Raw genomic sequence first — 20,723 nt, forward strand, 5'->3', positions numbered from 1 at the left:
ACACTGAAAGACATTTTTCGGTCTCCTGTAGTGAACCAATCAAAAGATCTAGAAATCCGTTGCAACAAGGAGAGGAAGTTTTTACAGAATACACGTATTGAAGAAGAGTCAAGAGGACAGTACCATATATTGTATAATCCTAAAAGAAAGGAAGATCATTCTTTATCAGTTTACTGGAGAGGATTGGAAGTGAACCAAGAAGAAATCAAAGTGTTGATGAACATTCGTGACTACAATAAGTTGAAGCAAGAAGTGAAGATCATTGACAAATATGGACCAACTAACAATTGGTTAACATCTCCTTACTTGTTGGCTAAAGGACCTAACAATGAACTTATTGTTCGTGACAGTTCCACCAATCAGTTAGTAGTATTTGATAAACACTTCCAATACTCTCATGTTATTGGTGGAGCAGGTAGTGGAAATGGAAAGTTTTTAAAAGAAAATAGCATCACTGGAATAGCAGTAGACAAGAAGGGATATTTGTATGCTGCAGATTGTAACTTGCACTGTATTCAGAAGTTTAAACTAAATGGAGAATTTATTTCCCAATTTGGCAGTAAAGGTACAGCTAACAGTCAGTTCCAGTATCCTTTTGGTCTAGTGTTGTCCCAGTCAGAACTGTTGTTTGTGTGTGACTATAGCAATCACAGAATTCAAGTATTTCAAAATGAAAAATTCTGTTACTGTTTTGGACAACATGGCACAGAACCTGGTACCTTCAGTAATCCTGATGACCTGACACTGAACAATAGTGAAGATCAGTTGTTCATTACAGACTACTACAATTACAGAGTCCAGGTGTTCACCACTAAAGGAGAATTCCTTAAAGTGTTTGGTAATTTTACTGATGTCCCCTTCAAGTTACAACATCCAGTTGGGATACACTATACACCAGATGGACACTTGTTGATCAGTTCCAATGGCACTCACTGTGTGTTGGTGTTTGAAGAAGATGGGAAGTTTACATCAGCCATTGAAGGTACCTATCAAGGCAAGAAAAGGTTTAGTAAACCTTGTGGAGTAGTGATGATGGATAATGGACACATTGTAATAGCTGATAATGGTGGTGACAGGCTAGTAGTGTTTTAGTAACAATTTACACTAGTAGTATTTTAGTAGTTTTGTAGTGACTAGTGTTTTAGGTTGTAGTAGGAAGTGTGTTATTTGTTGTTGTAGATTTGTTATTTTTCACTAAAGTGGTTTATTTGAGCTCAACATTATAACTGGGTAGTAGTGGTAGTACAATCAACAGTTTAGTGTGATGTATGGAACTAGTGATGAATGATTAGTTCTTTAAGGTGAGTGACTAACTGGTCTGTTTGTAAAGATGATTTAATGTATTCTATTTGTTTAGGTGATGACTGATGGTGGCAGAACAACAAATAGTTGACATGTTGAATGAGACATGAACATACAGTTGGAGAATGATGTGTGTATGCAGCTATGGTGATAGTAAGATGTTTAAGTGAAGTATAGTATGTAATGTTGTCATTTGTAGTGCATGGCAGTGTTGATGAGTGTGTGTTAAGTTAATACTGCTAGTTGAGCTGGAAGTGTTGAGGAAGTGCAGAATGAAGTCGAACTGTTAAATACTATCACTACAATGAGTTGACCAAGAAGACGGTACAAGTTAACAAAGAGAATAATGACTTAGATAAGGTTAGTGAACACTAATGGAAGTACAGTCCCTACACTATTGAATACTATTAGGACAAAGCTGACACAGAGTTGTGCGTTAAAAGTTTGATAGTGAAGTTTGAAGAGTTGAGGAAGAACTATAGAGGACCTACAACATTATAGTGTATTAGCGTATGTTAGTACGTGTAGTGAGTATGTGTGTGTGTGTGTGTTTATTACAGTGTGAATGTTTGTTCTACAACACACAGGATGACAGATGGGACCTAACATTACCAGTGGCAACAGAGAGGCTACTAATTTACTATTTGGTTGCACCTGTCATCGTTATTTCAGGAGATCAACACCAAATGATCCAAGAGACCAAGGAGATGAAGCCATCTTTCAAGCCACTTTGGTGGAAGAACATTAACCTACTAAACTTATAATACATTTACAGGTACAGATCATTATGTTGTTTTGGTATGTGCTCAAAACACACAAGTGTCATGTATGAATGAGCATTCGTTCAGCTGGTGATTTTATTTCCTTGAACAAAAAATCCAGCTGGATTACTATATATTAAAGTGGGCAAAACAAATCCATCCTGTTCACGTAGGACTTTGGATTCCCACATCACCCATGAAGTATAACATGCCTTCTTTCCCCAGGAGGGTTTGTCTCCAGGATTTGTAGTGAAAGTGTAGCACATACATCCTGTAATTATGTGTTGTGTGTGTGTGAAAGTGATAGCTAAAACATGACTTTTCTCTGTATGGTGTAAACTGTGTGTGTATGTCTGTCAAATTAATGTCCTATTCTATGCTGTTGCTACCAAATACTGATTAAATTGCACTAGTCTATAAAATGGTATAAGTGGGATCATAGGCTAGCCAACTGTGCATGTTTCACATGATGGATCATCCAGGCTTTTCCTTGTGCATGGTATAGCCATAATAGTCCCCTCCTTCAGGAGTAGACTGACTCACAATAAGTATTTTTATAATGCATACAATAGTTCGTTTAGTATCTGGCCAAGTAGCCTATAGATTGCAGCTTAAAACATTGCTGATTTGCCATGTAAAGATGTGTGCTGTATGTGTACAACCAGCTACAGTGTCCACAGAGGGATCGAGGACTTGACGTGTTTGTTCATTGCATCTTCTGCTGTGACCTTTTTCAACCTAGATGGACTACAATAACACAAAACATAACCTGTTTTGTAACTTGTCTATACATTCCAATAACGTCATGTGATGTTACTCCAGGGTTGCTATAGCAATGTGTGGGTTTTGACATGTCTTCAGATAGCAGACTTGGCAAAATAAGGTAAAGCTAGTGTGTAGAATTGTTAGCCAGATAGTATAGCCATCTCCTGCTGGTGTAAAACTTATCTACGTATGTGCTCAAGTCAAATGGGTGGTAAACTAGCCACTGACATCCTGCTTTAAAATAACTGTTATTGCATGTTAAACTTATCTCAAAAGTCAAGTGGGTGGTAAACTAACCACTAACATAACTGTTATTACATGTTTACAAGTGTGATTGTAATAACAGTTATTATAAAGCAGGATGTTACTGGCTAGTTTGGTACCACCCCAACAGGTATGTTGTGTACATCATTACCTGCTAATTTTACAGCAAGTACCAGTATACAGATTAGTTGTGAATGTTTAGCCATTGCAAGAGTTCGAGGTCATTTTTAGTGGGATAGCACTACCAAAACAGTGAAGTACGTAGCTCAGTTGGACAGAGCATTAGATCTACAGGTCCCTGCTGAGTTTTGGCACTTTAAAGTGGCTAATTTTTGATCACAGGATTCCCTACATTTCTTGTGTCCACATTATGTCCCACACAGCTAGTGGGTGTAGATTTGAACTTACAAATAGTTGTTACTTCCACATACGATCTCATGTTAGCAGAGCCTGAAATTATGATTTGAAAAGAATCTGACAAATCCTAGTTATGTGGTCACACACACTCAACAAAAACTTTCTAAAAGTGGTCAGAAATGGTTGGAAAATGGACCATAATTTCAGGCCCTGTGATAGCTAGTAGGGCATACCCTAAACTTTCTCTAACAACATGCTGAAACTTTGTTCTTGCTATAGGGTACGAGCATAACTTCATAGTAAATAAACCTACCACATATTTTGTGATTTTCATGATCGCACGTTGGCAGCTATCCATGAAAATTTCCCCCTTGAAATTTGAAGCTCAATCGAAACCTGAAAAAGTTCCCTCCTCAAAATTTTGAATGGTGGCAATCGATGAAAACTTCCTCCCTCAACTACACAGTATGATAAAAGTGTGTTTGTGATCAACACACAGCCTAACATAGATTAACACTTTCTACAACACATAATAATCAGGTTACAAAATGTACAGGCACAAAGTCTTCTCAGTTGTTCTGTTGTCGTTCAAAGAACATGAAATCCTGTAAAGAACACAAGTACTGGTGTGTTGTAAGAACATTACACTTACAATGAGGAAACAAGCTCCAATCATCACAGCCTTCATCTTCACATCAAGGTCCATTAGAACTATGGATGGATAACAATAAAATTGCAATTGGAAGGTAACACATGGTATAAAACGTGCCAATATATTCAAGCCACCCTTAAGCCAATTTACGACCTTATCAAAGCAAGTCATGAAATTTTAGTGGTTAGTTTAGACAGGTGACCTTATTACACAGGTGTTATTATTGTACAGTGAACCTCAATAACAGGAGAGACAGCATTGCATCAAATGTCCACGGAATTAAATTACTGAACAGGTGTGATCACACCCTACGTTTATTCTCCTACATTTGGATAGCTGACTAGGAACATTAGTGGAAATGAAAATTAATGTTGACAGGTATCACTTACACTGAATTCCAAAGTAGCCAGCATCAGTGAATTCAACATCAACTCAACATCAGGAGGTTCACCATGGACCCTTGATCTTCAGAACAGGCTCTTGAGACTTGTTGGTGATGGTGACTAAATGTAGGGATCTGTAATGTACCAATATTTAGTCACACTGAGGTACCACCTTTAAAAATACTGAATAAAGTCTTAATACCACAGGGCCTTGACTCTGGATATACACACAAAGGTACAACTACATAACCAAACACACTAACACTACACACACAGTGACATTACACATGTTAGGCAGCCACCTCTCTATAAATACCCTTGGCCCAAAGGTGGCTAAGTTCTACTGTAATTGCCACTACCTCCATCACGGTATAGCAAAACAGCTGAGCTGGAGAAAGGGTATATGGCCTTCAAAGATTACAAGATACAATACCAAAGGTGACAGCCCCAAGCAATGGCTGTAGTAATAATGTTAGAACTTTCTTAAACTCTCATAGCTACAACGTTAGACCAAACCTTTAGTTGATGAGGTACAATGGGACATTATCAGAACACCTGTGTACCAGTTTAGACACAAAATGATAAGAATAAATGTCATTTATGACTGTTATCTGTACACCTTTATGATGTGACTGAGCCTCAACATCTGTTCATAAAACATTTCAATAGAACAGTCACTTCTGGAGTTCAAAAAATCAAATAACGTATATGAGAATCTACTGTAAACTAGAGAGATAAATGTAGTGGAGCCTCTATATAATAGACACTTTTGTACCAAACAATTTTTATGAAATTTTTTATTGCTATGGAGGTTGTCATTTTTCAAAGGTAAACATTATATTGGTAGAGGTCTATAGGGACCTCAGAAACTGTCCTTTATGAAAAGGTTAAATGAACAGTATCCGTTACACAGAGGGTCAAGTTTCCACCGTATCTGGCAGCAGTGACTCGACGGCTACATGTGATCCTTGTTGTAGGCATGAAGTCACTAGCTCAATGTCTTGTAAGTTTTTATTCTTGGTGACTGTTCTATTAGAGTTTTTATGGTTTGTGTGACTCTCCAATCAAGTGATAAGATAATTCACGTGTTACTTTGCATGTTGCAAGAAAGGTATGAGAAACAAGACAGCTCTTAAAGGCATACATAGACCAATTTAGGGGAAGTGTTTATGATCTCATTATAAGGGAATTCCCAGGAAACTTGTTGGACCACACCCTCCAGGGCATGTCCTGTAGTGTTAGCACGTGTCAGTGACTTGTTATCACTTCTAACATGTAGTGATTGTTCTATCAGATTATATTGTAGGACTAGTGTACAGTGTGGGAATGTTTACTGTAGAGTAGCAAGATACACTGAGTGATGGAAACAGCTGTGTAACCTCAGATAGAAACAAGATGGGAACACTACCTCATAGAGGAATTACACACGAGACGTATTATAATGTAAAATAAATTGATGTAAAATGCTTTACAAGTGCACATTTGTGAGATCAGGGGTACAGGCTATCTATCAGAAACTACCATGAGGATTGAAACAAACATTGAATACTACGTAAAGAAGCATTAGTTGAAAACTTGTGGATATTGACGTTTCATGGACTTTTGATCTCATGTGTACATGTATACAAGCAACTAACTAGTAAACATCTTGTTCTCCCAACCGTACTATCAGCAGGATCATCAACTGGTTGTTGATCAACATCGTTGATTTACATCTCAGCAGATTCACAATGTCACAAATGGCCTTGTGTACCAACTCTGGATGAGTCAGAGTGAACAACAACTCCATGATGAGGTCACTACATGTCATACCATAACATAATCATATAGAAATACCTTAAATGGAGTCATGTAAGTCAAGACACACACATGTGCAGACCTTGCTACTGTCATTATATGACACTAAAAATGGGACCAGTTACCTTTGGGCCAGGCATGTAACAAGAAATTTGAGGACTTTTATCCAAATGTTGCTAAAAGTAGGTCCACTTTCTATAAACAGGTACCTACCTAGCTATCCACTGCAAACTTTTATGCATACAGTACTGGTGCTGCTATTTCAACTCTTGTTTTTATGAATGCACAGTTTACAGTACAGTGACATTGAGGGCATTGAGAACAGATCTTGTTTGACATGTTCAACTATTTGCTATAAAACCAAACCTATATACTATGTGCTCAAGCAAAATGAGAAACTACCATAATCTGCTTTTTTTTCATTGTAAAAAAATTTCATATGCAAAATTTGTACGAAGATTTCTTACACAAAAATTTTTATACAAGATCGAACTACTCTAATAGAGTAGTCATTTACGTAAATCATATGATAATATTTTTACATGAAAGTTTTTATACGAAAATTTTTTGCACGAAAATAAAGTGAATTACGGAACTAGAAGTGCACCAAAGAAACACACAACATTTCTGTGGCAGTAATTTGTGATTGAAATTACTAACATTTTTGCACTTTTAGTAATACATGAGATCAATTCTAATCTGGTCACTAAATAAGTGGCTACTTCAGACAGGTTACTTGTACACAAATAATACATTTAGGGAATTTCAATTTTAGACAAGTGACCTTATTACACAGTGACCTTATTGCAGGTCTCAGTGTAAAATTACCTCCCAAATGTGACAGTACAACAAATCTTTACTTTACGGAACGATGATGCCAACTCTATCCATCACTTCTTTATTCTCATTGAGGAAACAGGGGGGAGTGACCACATACACTATGAAATGCTAACAAAAATGTTTTTATTAAACATAGTCATACTACCTGTTGAAAGCAATAGATGCATATTTTAGTTCTACCTAATTTGTTGTTTGCAATGGTGTGATTCACAATATATTGGGAAAACGCTGCTGATATGGAGTAATTAGACTTCTAATGATGATGACATGTTTCGGTCATGAATTTCACATCAACAGTCAAGAGTAACGATACTCATCAATGATTATGATGCAATCATTGTTGTACCATCAAGCCTCACCAACTTTTTGTACAGGGCCTATTCAGCTCACATGAAATACTTTCAGTACTTGTGCAACATTACTATGCATTCACGTGGGATTGTCCTATCCCCACTGCGGGCTGTGTATCTATAGCAAGAATGACTTAAGCTGAAGTACGTGCTTAATTGGTAACACTTGACATATCAGCATATATTAAAAATTTTTCCTTACAAGACTGAGCAAGTGAACTATGATATACACATTAACAGGTATCACTTACACTGAATTACAAAGTTGTCATCATCAGTGAAATACTCTTTAACAAGACCAGACCATTGTTTGAAGATCTTACCAACCTGTTGGCTCCCGTCATTATTCATCACCTATGAGTTGAAATGTTAGAATACAAAAATTCCATTACTGCCTTTAGCCTTACAAATATTCAACAACAGTACAACATAGGGAGGTACAGAATCTTCAGAATAGGCTCTTCAGACTCGTTCATAATGGTCAATTCCAGGAAAACTACACAACCAAATACACAAGTCTTACAAATGCATACACCCCCCATAATACATGCACATACAGAAATACACTTATCTCCACTCCACAACTACACACACATGCACACAAAAAGCAAAAAGTCTCCAGCAGACAAGCAAAACAGCTATTGCCGCCCAGTTAGGTGTCTATGCACCACTCAGGCACTCAAGTTTACTAAAGGCAAATCCTCCTGGGGCAGGACTAGTAACCCGCAGGAGGATTGTCCAGGTCTCATGGAGAAAGGTCATGGAAGCAAAGTTCCACAATGACCTCAACACCACTAAGCAAGACAAGCAAAGTTGGGCATTTGCTTCACCAGTCAGCACCAGGTACTCATTGATGTTACAGCTGGTGGGCTACTCCCCAGATGACACCAACCACCAGGTCCCCAATATACAGCTGGGTAGACTGGTGAAACATGAGTAAAGTTTCTTGCTCAAGGAAACAACAACACCAAATAGGGCATAACCAGGGTTCAAATGTGAAACTGTTCGGTTATCAGGCCTATGATCTAGTCACTTGGCTATGCCGCTTCACAACTACACTCACTCATGCATGCACACACGCACACACGCACGCACGCACGCACACACACACACACACACACACACACACACACACACACACACACACACACACACGTGTCTCTAAGGTCCACAATACAGACTAAACAATACAACTGCAATCTGAATTGGTACTGCTGATTAAGACAAATAGGGAAGCATGTAACAGAAAATTGTGTAATATACCAGAATCTTAAAGTACGTAGTAATTTTCACACATTGCAGCTGATTATTCCAGTCACTAAATAAATAACATTAAAATATTACTACCGTATAGCAGGTTTTTACCATGAATACTTATTTGTTTAACTGACAGTAGCTAGCCACGGTAATAAGCTTGTGCTTATTTTATCTCACATGTTCTTGTGCTGTGACTCTACGTATTATTGTGCCACAAAACGTAAACAAACTAAATACATTTGAGATAGTGTGCCCCACTGTTATTGGATCATCACACAGTGCATATCCCAACTAACATGGTAGCCAAGCTAAACAACATTTCCCTCTCCTCTTCCAATGTGTTTCTAGTAATTGAAATAAAATTTTAGTGGAGTCTATTTTCACAGAGACTTGCAATTATGGAAATTTGTCACTCAATGATAAACATGGTAAAAACCCTCGAGCTCTATACAGTACTGTTCTTTGTGATATCAAAGACCTTAGTGTCAGCTGACAGATGGGCTGATAATAGAATACACAGCAACTACACTTCTATGGTTGGTGATTACTATACTGTAATTACTTCCAACTCTTTGCAGCAACAGTGTAATAATAATGTGTACATTTTTACCATTTGTGACATACAGAGTTTATCCAATGTAGTTTAAATGTCCACACTAGCAGAGGCGGAGGAAGTAGTTGATGTGAGGGGGGGCCGGGCTGACCCAGACTTATCTCTAAAAAAAAAAAAAGGTCACAACCAGCTGACAATAGCTTTCCACCTCACCAGCTATGCATTTATAGCTGATAAACTACATAAAAATCCTTACATAGCTCGCTACATACTCATTGCTTTATTAGAGCGACTGCTCTATTAGAGTATCTCGATCTTTATCACGGTTTTCAGCCCCACTCCAAGAAGGATAATTTCGATGTGTTATCATTCTGAGGGAGGGCTAAGCCCTTTCTGCTGCCTATGCACACTAGTGGCTGGTCTACACATTTCTCAGTCTCCACTAAACTACTGTACTCTAGATCTCATAAACACATTAACAACTTACATGTCAAACATTATCAGATTGTGGTCCACTACTCCATGTATAGAGGATGTATCAAATGGTTTATCCTCCATTGTGGAAATTGACATTGTTGTGGTACCTGTGTAGTGACATGTGTACAGTTATACAATGACAACATGTTAATGTGTATATACACTACATACAGACAACAATAAAGTGGGGAACCCCCTGAATGGTCATGTGACTAGGGTTGAGCAATATTTCAATAAATCACCAATATCGCCTAAGCAAGTGCTCGCAATACCATTATCACATGTATTTTACATTCGCAATAATTTATTAGGATTGCATTTTGCAATAATTATCGCATTTATCATCTAATTTGTGTCTATTTTCTAGGCCTCATATTTGATACAGTTCATGCATACTATTGCTAACTATGTCAATTGGTTAACTTGTTAGCAAAGAAATTATGTTCGTAAACTACTTTTCAGTAAAAACAAGCAGTCATATGGACTTTTCAAACTATGTGGTTGTGTTTCGATTTTCACATGCAATATTGCAATAATCGCATGAAATGACTCATGCAGTAATCGCATGTCACAAATTCAATATCGCCCAACCCTACAAGTGACTATGTCCCAACTGATTCCCAATCATCCTTTACAGAAATAGTTCACATCAGTGTAACACATATAACAGCTGATGTGTTGAGTTTGGTACCACCCTACTAAAAACCCAAATATTTCTGCTCCAATGCAAAACACTTTAGACAAGTTCAATTGTAGACCAAAACAGCTGAGTTGTAAATACAAATGAAATAATGTTGGTGTAAATGTTACAATATCAAACATGGCATCTAAATATGACTCTGAGATCACTGTACATAGACACCACATTTTCACACCACATTTTCACACCACATTTTCACACCAAACATGCTATAAAAGCTGCAAACGTTTTCAACTCAGTTGTTTTAGCTTTGATATCATCCCACACTACTACAACACTCACTTTATATAAAAAATTTTCATTGCATATAGTGGGATTTTCTCACAGACAAATTTATGTGCAAAAATAAAACCATGCGACACTTAATCTTGCGAGGTGACAAATTTGCAACACTAAATTTCTTGTGTGAATTTATTGATCGTTGAAATAAGTGTTTGCGTACTAGATGGAAAGCAATGAAATACAGTTTGAAATAGGTGTGTTTCCCTGTATCCATGTCTTATGACAAATTTATATTTATGCAGCTGTCTTAAGTTTGCCATGCCAGTAACAGGGTAGCGGGGTGGCTGTCTTGCACTGATCAGTGATATTTAGCAAGAAACATGTGTTGTGTAGAGGATTCAGAGGAACAAGCAACTGATTGAACTGATAAACAAGTTGTTACGTACACAAATAAGCACCTGGTTTGTTGGCAAATGTTCCAACACAACAGTCTTACAGGCACTAAAACCTCGTGGCAAACAAAATAGCTACTATGTAATGAAACAAGTTGATGTGCTACTTCTAAAAACCAGATGCTAGTTGCATAGCTGGAAACATATTATAACTATTAAAGTTTCTGTATTGTAATAATGCAGCTATTGTAATTTTGGATTTCGTAATTGGTGAATTATTTCATAATTCTCTAATTATATTGCTATGCATTGCTTTAGAACAAACCACTCTCAACAACTTATTACACACAGAAGTATCTTTTCAACTGTTTGTCTATAGTATTTTCCCACAAATTCTCTCTACATAACCTCAAGGCTACCCTTCATTTTTGTTCACGTATGTAGGGAGATGCCCTTTTTCGAGTTGAAGAGATACGCATTTCCTAGTTGCCTAAGAGGCCTGCCATGGTGTTTTCCAGTAGTTAAATACATGAAGAACCCAATGGGAAGGAAATTCATGAAGTGTGTAGAGAGTCGCTACTCCCGTATTTCAAACTGGCAAAAAGAACCTGCCTCATTGCAAACTTTACCTATCTTCAAGTTTAATACAAGCTTCATTTAGTGTTTAATTTCATAGGTTGACTGCTTTTTACCACTAAAAGGATTTGCTCACGTGGGTGCATACGGACAAACATAGATAAGTAGATAGATGGATAGATAGATAGGTACACTGTACACACACACACGTTTTTACGAAAACAACTTCAGTAAACCAGGCACGTGCCCACAGCCAGCCTTTGACCGGCTGTGGGCATGCACCTGGTTTAAAAAATATTGTGCCCCAGACGTGAGATTAAAGTCCTCATGATAAAAACATACTTGAAGCTCAGTCAATTACTCTAACAGAACATACACCCCTTAAATAAAAGATAAAGTAGTCTAATACAACAGTCAGTTCTGGTATGAAATTCTTTGGTTTGTAATACATTTGTTGTTTAGATTCAGGCATTGCAGGAAATATATAATACAACCAGATATCTAGAGGTGCAGCTAAGGATATGTACGTACTCTCGTTTCTTGAGGAAATTCAACAAAGGCCATATTTATGCAATCATTAGGCTTATGGGAAATATGCTCAAAATTTTATGGTATATATTACCATTGTGTCATACAGTGTGATTATCCCATATTTTAATTGCAGTTTTAATTTAATGCCACGCTCTTTCAACTGGTCTAAACATTATACTTATGGGAAATTTCTCAATGTTTACTAAAACATACAGTACCCCTGTGGTAACTTACATGTCAAATATTATCAGATCTACTCCATGTGTCAAATGGTTTATCCTCCAATGTGGAAATTGACATTGTTGTGGTACCTGTGTAGTGACATGTGTACAGATATACAATGACAACATGTTAATGTGTATATACACTACATACAGACAACAATAAAGTGGGGATATAATGGACACCTTAACAATCACCTCAGTTGACTGGTCACCTCAGCATAGTGGCCACATCACTATGCCCCAACGTTTTCCCAGTCAACAAAAATAGTTTGCATTAAGTACGCTTGAGCTGTGAAACCAGGTATAGTCATGAAATATTGCTAGTACACAATATCAAATACAGCATCCAAAATTATTGTTAATACCACTGCAGCAACCATATTTTTCATACCAACCATAAATACCGCCAAATTGTGCCACGTTTTCACTAGCAGTGTATATTTTAACTAGAATATCTGGGTGGAAACTAAGAGAGATAAACTGATGGTAGTAGTGGCTCAACGGTTATAACCCTTGATATTAGAATAACAGTTGTACAGTTTTGGGGAAACTTCTCAATGGATAAAACTTTAATTTGTGAAACTACAATTTTCAATTCTAGAAAGTCTATAACACATTTTTACAGACAGATAAAGCATGAAGACACTTGCTTGGTTACTTCCTCAATGTAAGTTGTCCCTTGAGGGCTAACATGGACACTAGTATGCTAGTTGTCATGCTATATAGGTGGGAGGTCACACAGTAGTAACCACCATGTCTTAACTACAAGAAGACCAGTGGTACTATTTTAATACAAGGTTTTGACAAGAGTTACATGTCAAAATGATGTCATCATATAGCATGGAACAACAGGATTCTTCAATGACCAGTTCAGTTAAGGCAAAAGTATTTTAATTGCTCTAGTACTTGCTATACACAATACTGGATGTTGTGGTTAACTATAAAAATTAGAGATGTACCGATCTATTATCAGATCGACAGCTGATCTGGACGACTTGAGCAAAATCATAAGTACCAATTTTTGTGTATAAACACCGATTCAATTTCGATCTTTCTGATAACTAAGTCTAACTCCATGTGTTCAAGCATACTTAGCTTACTCTATCATTTCTCTTCTTTGTGTCAGGGGAACACATATCTTTTCTGTTGCCTAAGTCATAAGAAGCCATACAACAACACATGGATTTACTATTTACGCAGTGAAACTTGAACTTACTAACACTAAATGAAGTAAGACACTTGGATACTGTGCTACATCAGCTTACAAGCCATTCAAACACATATTCCAGTCTTGGTAGGAGATTGCATATTTTTGTGGGTGCCTTATTGTCTGTGTTGTGTAATTGAGGCCACAATTGGCACTGACTATTGTAACAATACTTTGGCAGCTTACAATTTCCTAATAAGAGTTTGAGATACTGAGTAAAATCTTATGAGCTACCTGTAGCAGGTGAAGCCTAAAAATTATAATAGACCATACATGAACAACATGATGATATAGTTGATGTCAGATCGGTACAATATCAGTATATCGGTAACAAATGTGTTAGATCGGATTGAAATAGTTCAGAAATGTTGAATCGGTACATCTCTAATCAAAATTTACAGAAACCATGGAGAAACTGGACACTAAAACCTCTTTAACACAGAAAACTAATGAATATATCCCATTCCTCAAATACAGCATGGGAAATCACATTAATTTCTATCCTTTTGGGCTGCTGAAGTTGAAAACAGTTATCAAAAAAAATTGTTGCTTAACATTGTGTTTGTTTGTTTGTTTGTTGGCCTGTCGAATCGTTTGTAGCATTTGTCTTTGTGCCATACCAAATTAATATTATGCTTCATGGACTTGTGATTCTCTAGTAATGACTTCATAAGGACTGGGTACTCTACACCTTCTTCAGGGACCTGTCCACACACAATTCTTAATGACTATGAAAGTCTGTACAACAAACAGAACAGCAAAAATTCTAGCTCTGTTCTAGAAACCACAAGGCTATAAATTTTGGATAGACAGGAAGTCATGTGACAGTCCTGTGGTTTTACAAGTCATGTGTGTGGCTTATGTAAAGTGATCAGGACTTGTAAATCCCTTTTGAAATAAACAGAAGTCCACCATTATGACTTTCAGCTGATATTCCAATAATTGATATAATAATGTGTCATCAAACTGGTAAAAAAAAACCAATCTGATGTGGTAAACAATTTGATCTCTAAATTCAGTTATAAAATAACACTGTGGGACTTTAGTTGACATTACAGTCATGTACACAAACAGGCATCACTAGGATATTACTAGGATATTACTAGAGCAAAAATGTGCCGTAATATTGTCATCGATCAAATATGTTACGTCAAATATTTTAACGACGAATATTTTCAACATTAATACTAATGTTAATATTTCCTGATTTATGGTATTACTTTTAGTATTATCACTTCATTGCTAGTGTAAGACTCCTACACTGGAGATGACCACTTGAAATTGACCACATTTGGGAGGTGTCCTGATTTAATAGTTCTAAAATGTGACTACAGTCTCTGGGATTACTGGTCTCATTACCTATTTCCAAATATCAAGAAATACTGTCAGTTTTAATTCAGTTTGCTAATGGGTGAGGCTAGTGGCTACAGTACAGGACTACATGTACCAAATTTTCACACATTCTACAATTACTAACTTTGCGGTCATCCACTGTGATGTGATCAGGTAGCTAACAGTCAAGTGTGTCCTTTAATTTTGTCATGAAGTTCCACAACCAGAGCCCCCATCAAGGCTGCAGACTATTTGTATCACAGCAACTGGGACCAGCAACCTATAAAAACAGACAACTTAACTTTGACAGTGAAATTAAATAGTACAGTAATGTGGCTATATACAAGTCTATGGTGAAAAATCAAGTCTCCTGTCATAGCTGATAAGTTATAGTTATATCCCGGTACGAGGGTGATATCATTGTTATTACACGAGTCCGAGGCGGAGCCGAGGACGAGTGTAATAACAATGATATCATCCGAGTATACGGGATATAACTGTTTTATATCCCAGTGCGCGGGAGTGCGCAGAAGTTTACGGATAGTAAATTAAGTTCCGGTTTGAGTTCCTGTCACTGTGCTCAAGATTTCGTCCGAATTGTGTGGAGATTCTACTTCGTAGCCACAAGAGAGACCTTACATACTGCCTACAAACTGTAGCGAAGGGCGGTGTTATGAAGCAGCGGTTCCAGGTACGATTCGCCTTCGTCAGAAATTGGTATAGTGTTGTCGCGTGGTGTGCAAGAGAAAAATAAAGACCAACAAGTGGCTACCATAGTCCAAGATAGAACGATGAAGCTAGAGGAAGTTAGTTCTTCACCATAGTGACCGTTGGGAGTGATTGCTGGAGCGAAAATTGTCACGTACTATTCTTGACATTTGTTAAACTATCGTATTGGTAACTTGTAGTGTTATTGTGTAAAGGATTAACAGTTTTCTTGTAAGATTTAGGTAGTTTTAAGTGCTGTATTGGTGTGTTTTGTATCAATATTTCCTTATTTGGCTCTTTGTTCCATCGGTAAACAATGCCATTCGCGGTTATTATGATGTCACGAAAGAGACTGAGTGGCTCCGCAACAGGGTGATAAGTTAGTTATCACTGGGTGATAACTAATATATCGTACAGTAGCAGCGCCGCTCTGTCTAGCTGTATGGTAGTTATAACCCAGCGCGGCGCTTTGATACTCCCACGCACTGGGGTTTAAGACTGGTTATTACACACCTGGTCACTAATGTGTGTACACTAGTGACAAGTGTTGGGACCACACACAGGATAGGGGTGTAACAAATATCATACTAAAACTGTTAACTGTGTAGTGAAATCTTTTGTGACTACCACATAGTGGTGTATTGTATAGGGAGAAACTTCAATGAAGTCTTGTGGGTAAAAATTTTCCGGACATGCATATTTTACTAACAATTTAAGTAAAAGTTTACAAAACGCAACAAAACTCTTCCAAAGTTTAACCTGCTTAACAAGGTCACTATGTAATAAGGTTGCCAGTCTAAACCAGCTAACTTATTTGTGTATAAAGTCACATGCCTAATGTGGCCACCTGCTTACTAAGGTCATCAATAACCTATCACTGTAGATGTTAACAAGCCACAGTTGAGGCTGAAACATTGATAAGCTATCCCCTTATAGCTTACAATAAAACTACATACAGGAATAGATGTCAAGTAACAACAGTTCCTAGCTAATAAGGTGTGTGAGGTTTGGTGAGGCTACACTCACACAACAACCACACAGATTAGCTACTGTGGTATGTGCTGAGAGGAGGGAGGTGTGATGGGTGTGTACTCACTTTCATATTCTTCACCACTTCTTCCATTTTGTCCCATCAGAGGTCAGAGAACCTCTCAACAAGGTCACCATCGATGAACCCCACTGACACTCTAGTATGATGTTCTGTAGCAAATGACCTCCAACTAGTAGCCAGTCAGTCAAGGAAACATCACACTACATGTACTACACAAACTACACCAGTGTCACATAGCTACACTTCTTTTCCCCACCCAACCACTCACAAACAAAAAGTAAAGGTCATCTGGTCAGAAGTCTAACACAACATTATACTGTACATGCTAATCCAAGGCTGATAGAATTTCACTTTTGAAGCCAACTTAATTTCAGGGAATTGCCACTTCAACAAACTGACAAGCAATTAAAGTACACACACAAATCAATTCTCTGTAAGTGCCTATAATTGGCTTACACCTCTCTCAAACAGTTTGTAGTAGCAGCACAAATTGAAACTTTAGTTGGTACACATACAAAAACTATATCACTCAATCCTACAGGTCACTAGAATAGAAATGGTCATGTCCTTATTGGGAAGTAGTTAAAAGAGTATCTCAAGGATACACAGCTGATTGTCAATGTGTAACATAATCATCAATTAGTTCTCCTCTAGGCTGGCTTAATAGTCTATACACATTGTCCTTTAGGTGACACGCCATCCCTGGGGGTGAGGAGAGATTTAACAACACAGATAAGTATCAAGATCATGAACAATTCACAATATTGGTGAAAGCAGAGCACAGCATTAAGAAACATGTGTAATAAAAATGCATGGTTACAGTACATTTTGTATGGTATCATACAAGCCAGCAATTGACTGGCCAGAAACAGTACGGAAATACCCACCTATAATTAATGCTGTTGTGATGTACTTCTTTGTCTCAACACTGTAGACTGACATACTGTAGGTGGTCCCCATCCTCAGATAGTCCAGCTGGATCATGTAAATTTGTTGCAGTTGGTCCGCCCTGCTGTAACTGGATCCCTAATTTTTTTTTTTCAATTAATGACATAAAATAAAACAGTACATAATAAACAAATACAAGTGATTTTAAATATGGGCCTCAGCGACCTGCACGGCAATCGGTGCCTCAGCAGCGGGACAGCGCAAACTGGACCTGGCACTGCGAATGTACATAATTGCAGATCTCAACAAAGAGAAGCTTAATTTACATCTCAGCCATCCCATCGCTATTCCATAAGAAAGACTGTGCTTTGCACTCAAAAGGTTGGCCAATCTCTAATAAAATTGAGTAGCAGCATCACCCATTCCACCAGTAGTAGTGAAAATTAAGGGAGTAAATGAGGCATTCTCTACTTCATGAACCCGTTGTTGGTATTCATGTCTCTTTTCCTTATGACGTCGGTATGTAGAGTGTAGGGGTTGATTTGAGGGTGCACTAGCGTTCCTCAGTCATGTTGGCCAGAAGAAGGGTGCATCGAATTGGCTCTCTTGACTTCCATTGAAGTCGCATAATTTTGTGCATCATAAAACTACTTTTCGTGATACAATTGCGCATCACTGTCATTGGCTACCATCTGCCCGCCCTACTTCCTGTGCCTGTGGTCTCTCTTTTACCATAGAACATGCTTTGTCTTGTCCAAAGGGTAGGCTTCCTTCTCTGAGGCATAATGAAGTGCGTGATCTAACTGCCAATTTACTTTCCGAGGTCTGTAACAATGTTGTCATTGAACCCCACCTTAAGCCTCCTTCTGGTGAGACTCTTCAATACAAAACAGCTAACCGTGATGATAACGCAAGGCTTGACATTGCAGCTAATGGTTTTTGGGGAGAACGATTTGAGAGGTCATACTTTGATGTTAGAATTTTTAACCCTAGTGCATCCTCAAATCAACCACTGGTCCCCTAATGAAGCTTTCTTAACTTCCATTACATCCACTGTACAAACATCTAACAATACGCTTTAGATGGTCTTTAACATAAAAGGTGAACTTTAATTGAAGTAGTTAGTGCATGAGCATGCCTGGTGACAGGAATGACAAAGTGTTCCTACAGACATCTGTGTGTGTGTGTGTGTTTCAGTAGCACTCATGTAATAGATAGTATATTCTACGTACCCGTAGAATATACCAGACATGGGGCCAAGTACATGAGTACTTATACTTAAGTACACTTAAGTACAAATTTGAAAGTACTTGTACTTTACTTAAATACTTTCTTAATTTCCCCAATGCACTTGTACTTATACTCAAGTACTTCACTAAGTACTTGTATGTACTTTAAGTACTTGTAAGTACTGCAAACATTGTACGTAGTTTGTACACAGTGGGTGTACAATGACAATAACAAAATTGTATGAAGGTGCAATTTACAACTACTTGCGATTCTTCTACTGCCTTCCCCAACCATACTATGTATCATGTTGCCACGAGCAAACAAAAACAATGCTGCTGTTCAAGGCAGTGCATTTTAAGAGTTTAAGAGAGAGAATGGCTGACAAAAACCTGAAAGTATCAACCCCTCTAGGCACACTTACATACTACAATACACTGAATATAGTGTATATTTTACTACAGCAAAATGTACTTGTACTTTACTTAAGTACTTCCAGCATGTACTGGTACTTTACTTAAGTACTATCTTGAGTGCTGCTGGAGTACTTGTACTTGGAAAATTCAAAAGTACTTGTACTTTTAAATGTACTTGGCCCCATGTCTGGAATATACTATCTATGGTCCAGGTGAGTGATAAAATGAGCTGGCTTATGTGAACTAGCTTTCTACACAGTTTGATGATAACACCTAGACCCAGACGCTTGTAAATTACACTACACACAAACTACCTTTACTCTCAAAATCATCTCTAAGCAGTTGTCCCCTTCAACAATATTAATGCCGGCGAGATCGACAGTCCAAGTTAGCCTAATTGTACGAATAAAAAGAGATTACTATTATTTTTTGCGGTACACCACACCCCCTCTTAGTTCTTGCAATATTCATCACGTGAAGATAATGGCGAGTGGCGGCGGTGTAGAGAAGGAATGGCGACAGATCGAGGAAGAAATAACTTGTTCCATCTGTGGAGATCTTTTTACTGATCCGAAGACCATCCCGTGTTTGCACACCTTCTGTAAGCGATGTACAGTGGCGTAGCCAGACTTTTCGCCATGCCTGGGCAATGGGTGGGCAAGCCATTTCCTATGTAACACACGTACACATGCCCATCTTCATATGGACATCAATATAACATTTTTTAAATGCATTATGTATCATCCTACACTACTGTATGCAAGATGACTAATATCAGCCTAATAGAAGCGAACGCCTAGCTAGCTATTGGCCTTCTAACACATTACATACATCTAGCTACATGTGTCTTAATACCAGACTACTAAGATTCTTGAATTAAAGCACGAGGCGCTCTATCACGTGATGACTAATGCTCTGCCACTACAGTTGTTAGCCTAGAAAAGTGGAAACAAAAAGAAAAGAATTGCTGACTGAACAAGTACTCCATACCGTTTGAACTGAGCAGTATCCACACGGATAGATGGGTGCTAATTTCACAAATACCTCTAGACTGCTTTGCCTCCCGAGTTTTGACCACACCAATAGCTACCGTGATTACTTAATCCAAATGTAAACCGTCCAGCCCACTATAGTGAAACCAATTCTTTGTCCTTCACTGCTTGCCACAATGCTGCGCTGTTTTTTGTAATCACGTGATCTTGCTTCTATTTATTGCCTCCTCTATTTGTGCACAATCAAGTTACTCGGAGGGAAAATCCCTTGGATAACCCCATCTCTGTTTAGCCAAAAAGAAGGAAACCATCGGCGAAAATGGCACGGTGAGTGTTGTATAAGTTGTGCTATACTTATTCTTGTACAGTGACTAGTTAAGTAACATTAGCAAAATCTCGAGCTATCCAGCCCACGTCTTTATAATTACTCTAGGAGCTGATGGTGGGGCAAAGAAGTCTGATGCCCGGGCAATGCCCTGGCTTGCCCGGGTTTGGCTAC

General features: G+C 37.9%; 1 protein-coding gene and 1 long non-coding RNA gene across 16 annotated transcripts in view; one reads left to right on the forward strand and one right to left on the reverse strand.

Moving 5' to 3' along the window:
• LOC136241779 (uncharacterized) overlaps nucleotides 1–20,723 on the forward strand; it is a 118,034-nt gene that overhangs the window by 89,965 nt on the left and 7,346 nt on the right. The gene's annotated exons all lie outside the window — the stretch shown is intronic.
• On the reverse strand, nucleotides 3,931–19,842 carry LOC136241783 (uncharacterized). Of its 9 annotated transcripts, XR_010694407.1 has the most exons (15): nucleotides 19,547–19,842; nucleotides 17,589–17,727; nucleotides 17,307–17,403; nucleotides 16,747–16,870; nucleotides 15,088–15,222; nucleotides 12,414–12,490; nucleotides 9,495–9,865; nucleotides 9,339–9,444; nucleotides 7,879–7,967; nucleotides 7,723–7,825; nucleotides 7,142–7,229; nucleotides 6,122–6,283; nucleotides 4,491–4,618; nucleotides 4,102–4,160; nucleotides 3,931–4,054 (listed from the first exon to the last, which is right to left on the reverse strand). It is a non-coding gene; the product is annotated as an uncharacterized lncRNA (long non-coding RNA). The 9 variants fall into 9 exon arrangements; XR_010694410.1 differs by lacking the exon at nucleotides 7,142–7,229 and having other exon boundaries at nucleotides 9,353–9,444; nucleotides 9,769–9,865; XR_010694405.1 differs by lacking the exon at nucleotides 7,142–7,229 and having other exon boundaries at nucleotides 9,769–9,865.

Source organism: Dysidea avara, chromosome 12 (genome assembly GCF_963678975.1).
Source record: "Dysidea avara chromosome 12, odDysAvar1.4, whole genome shotgun sequence".
Classification (NCBI taxonomy): Eukaryota; Metazoa; Porifera; class Demospongiae; order Dictyoceratida; family Dysideidae; genus Dysidea; species Dysidea avara.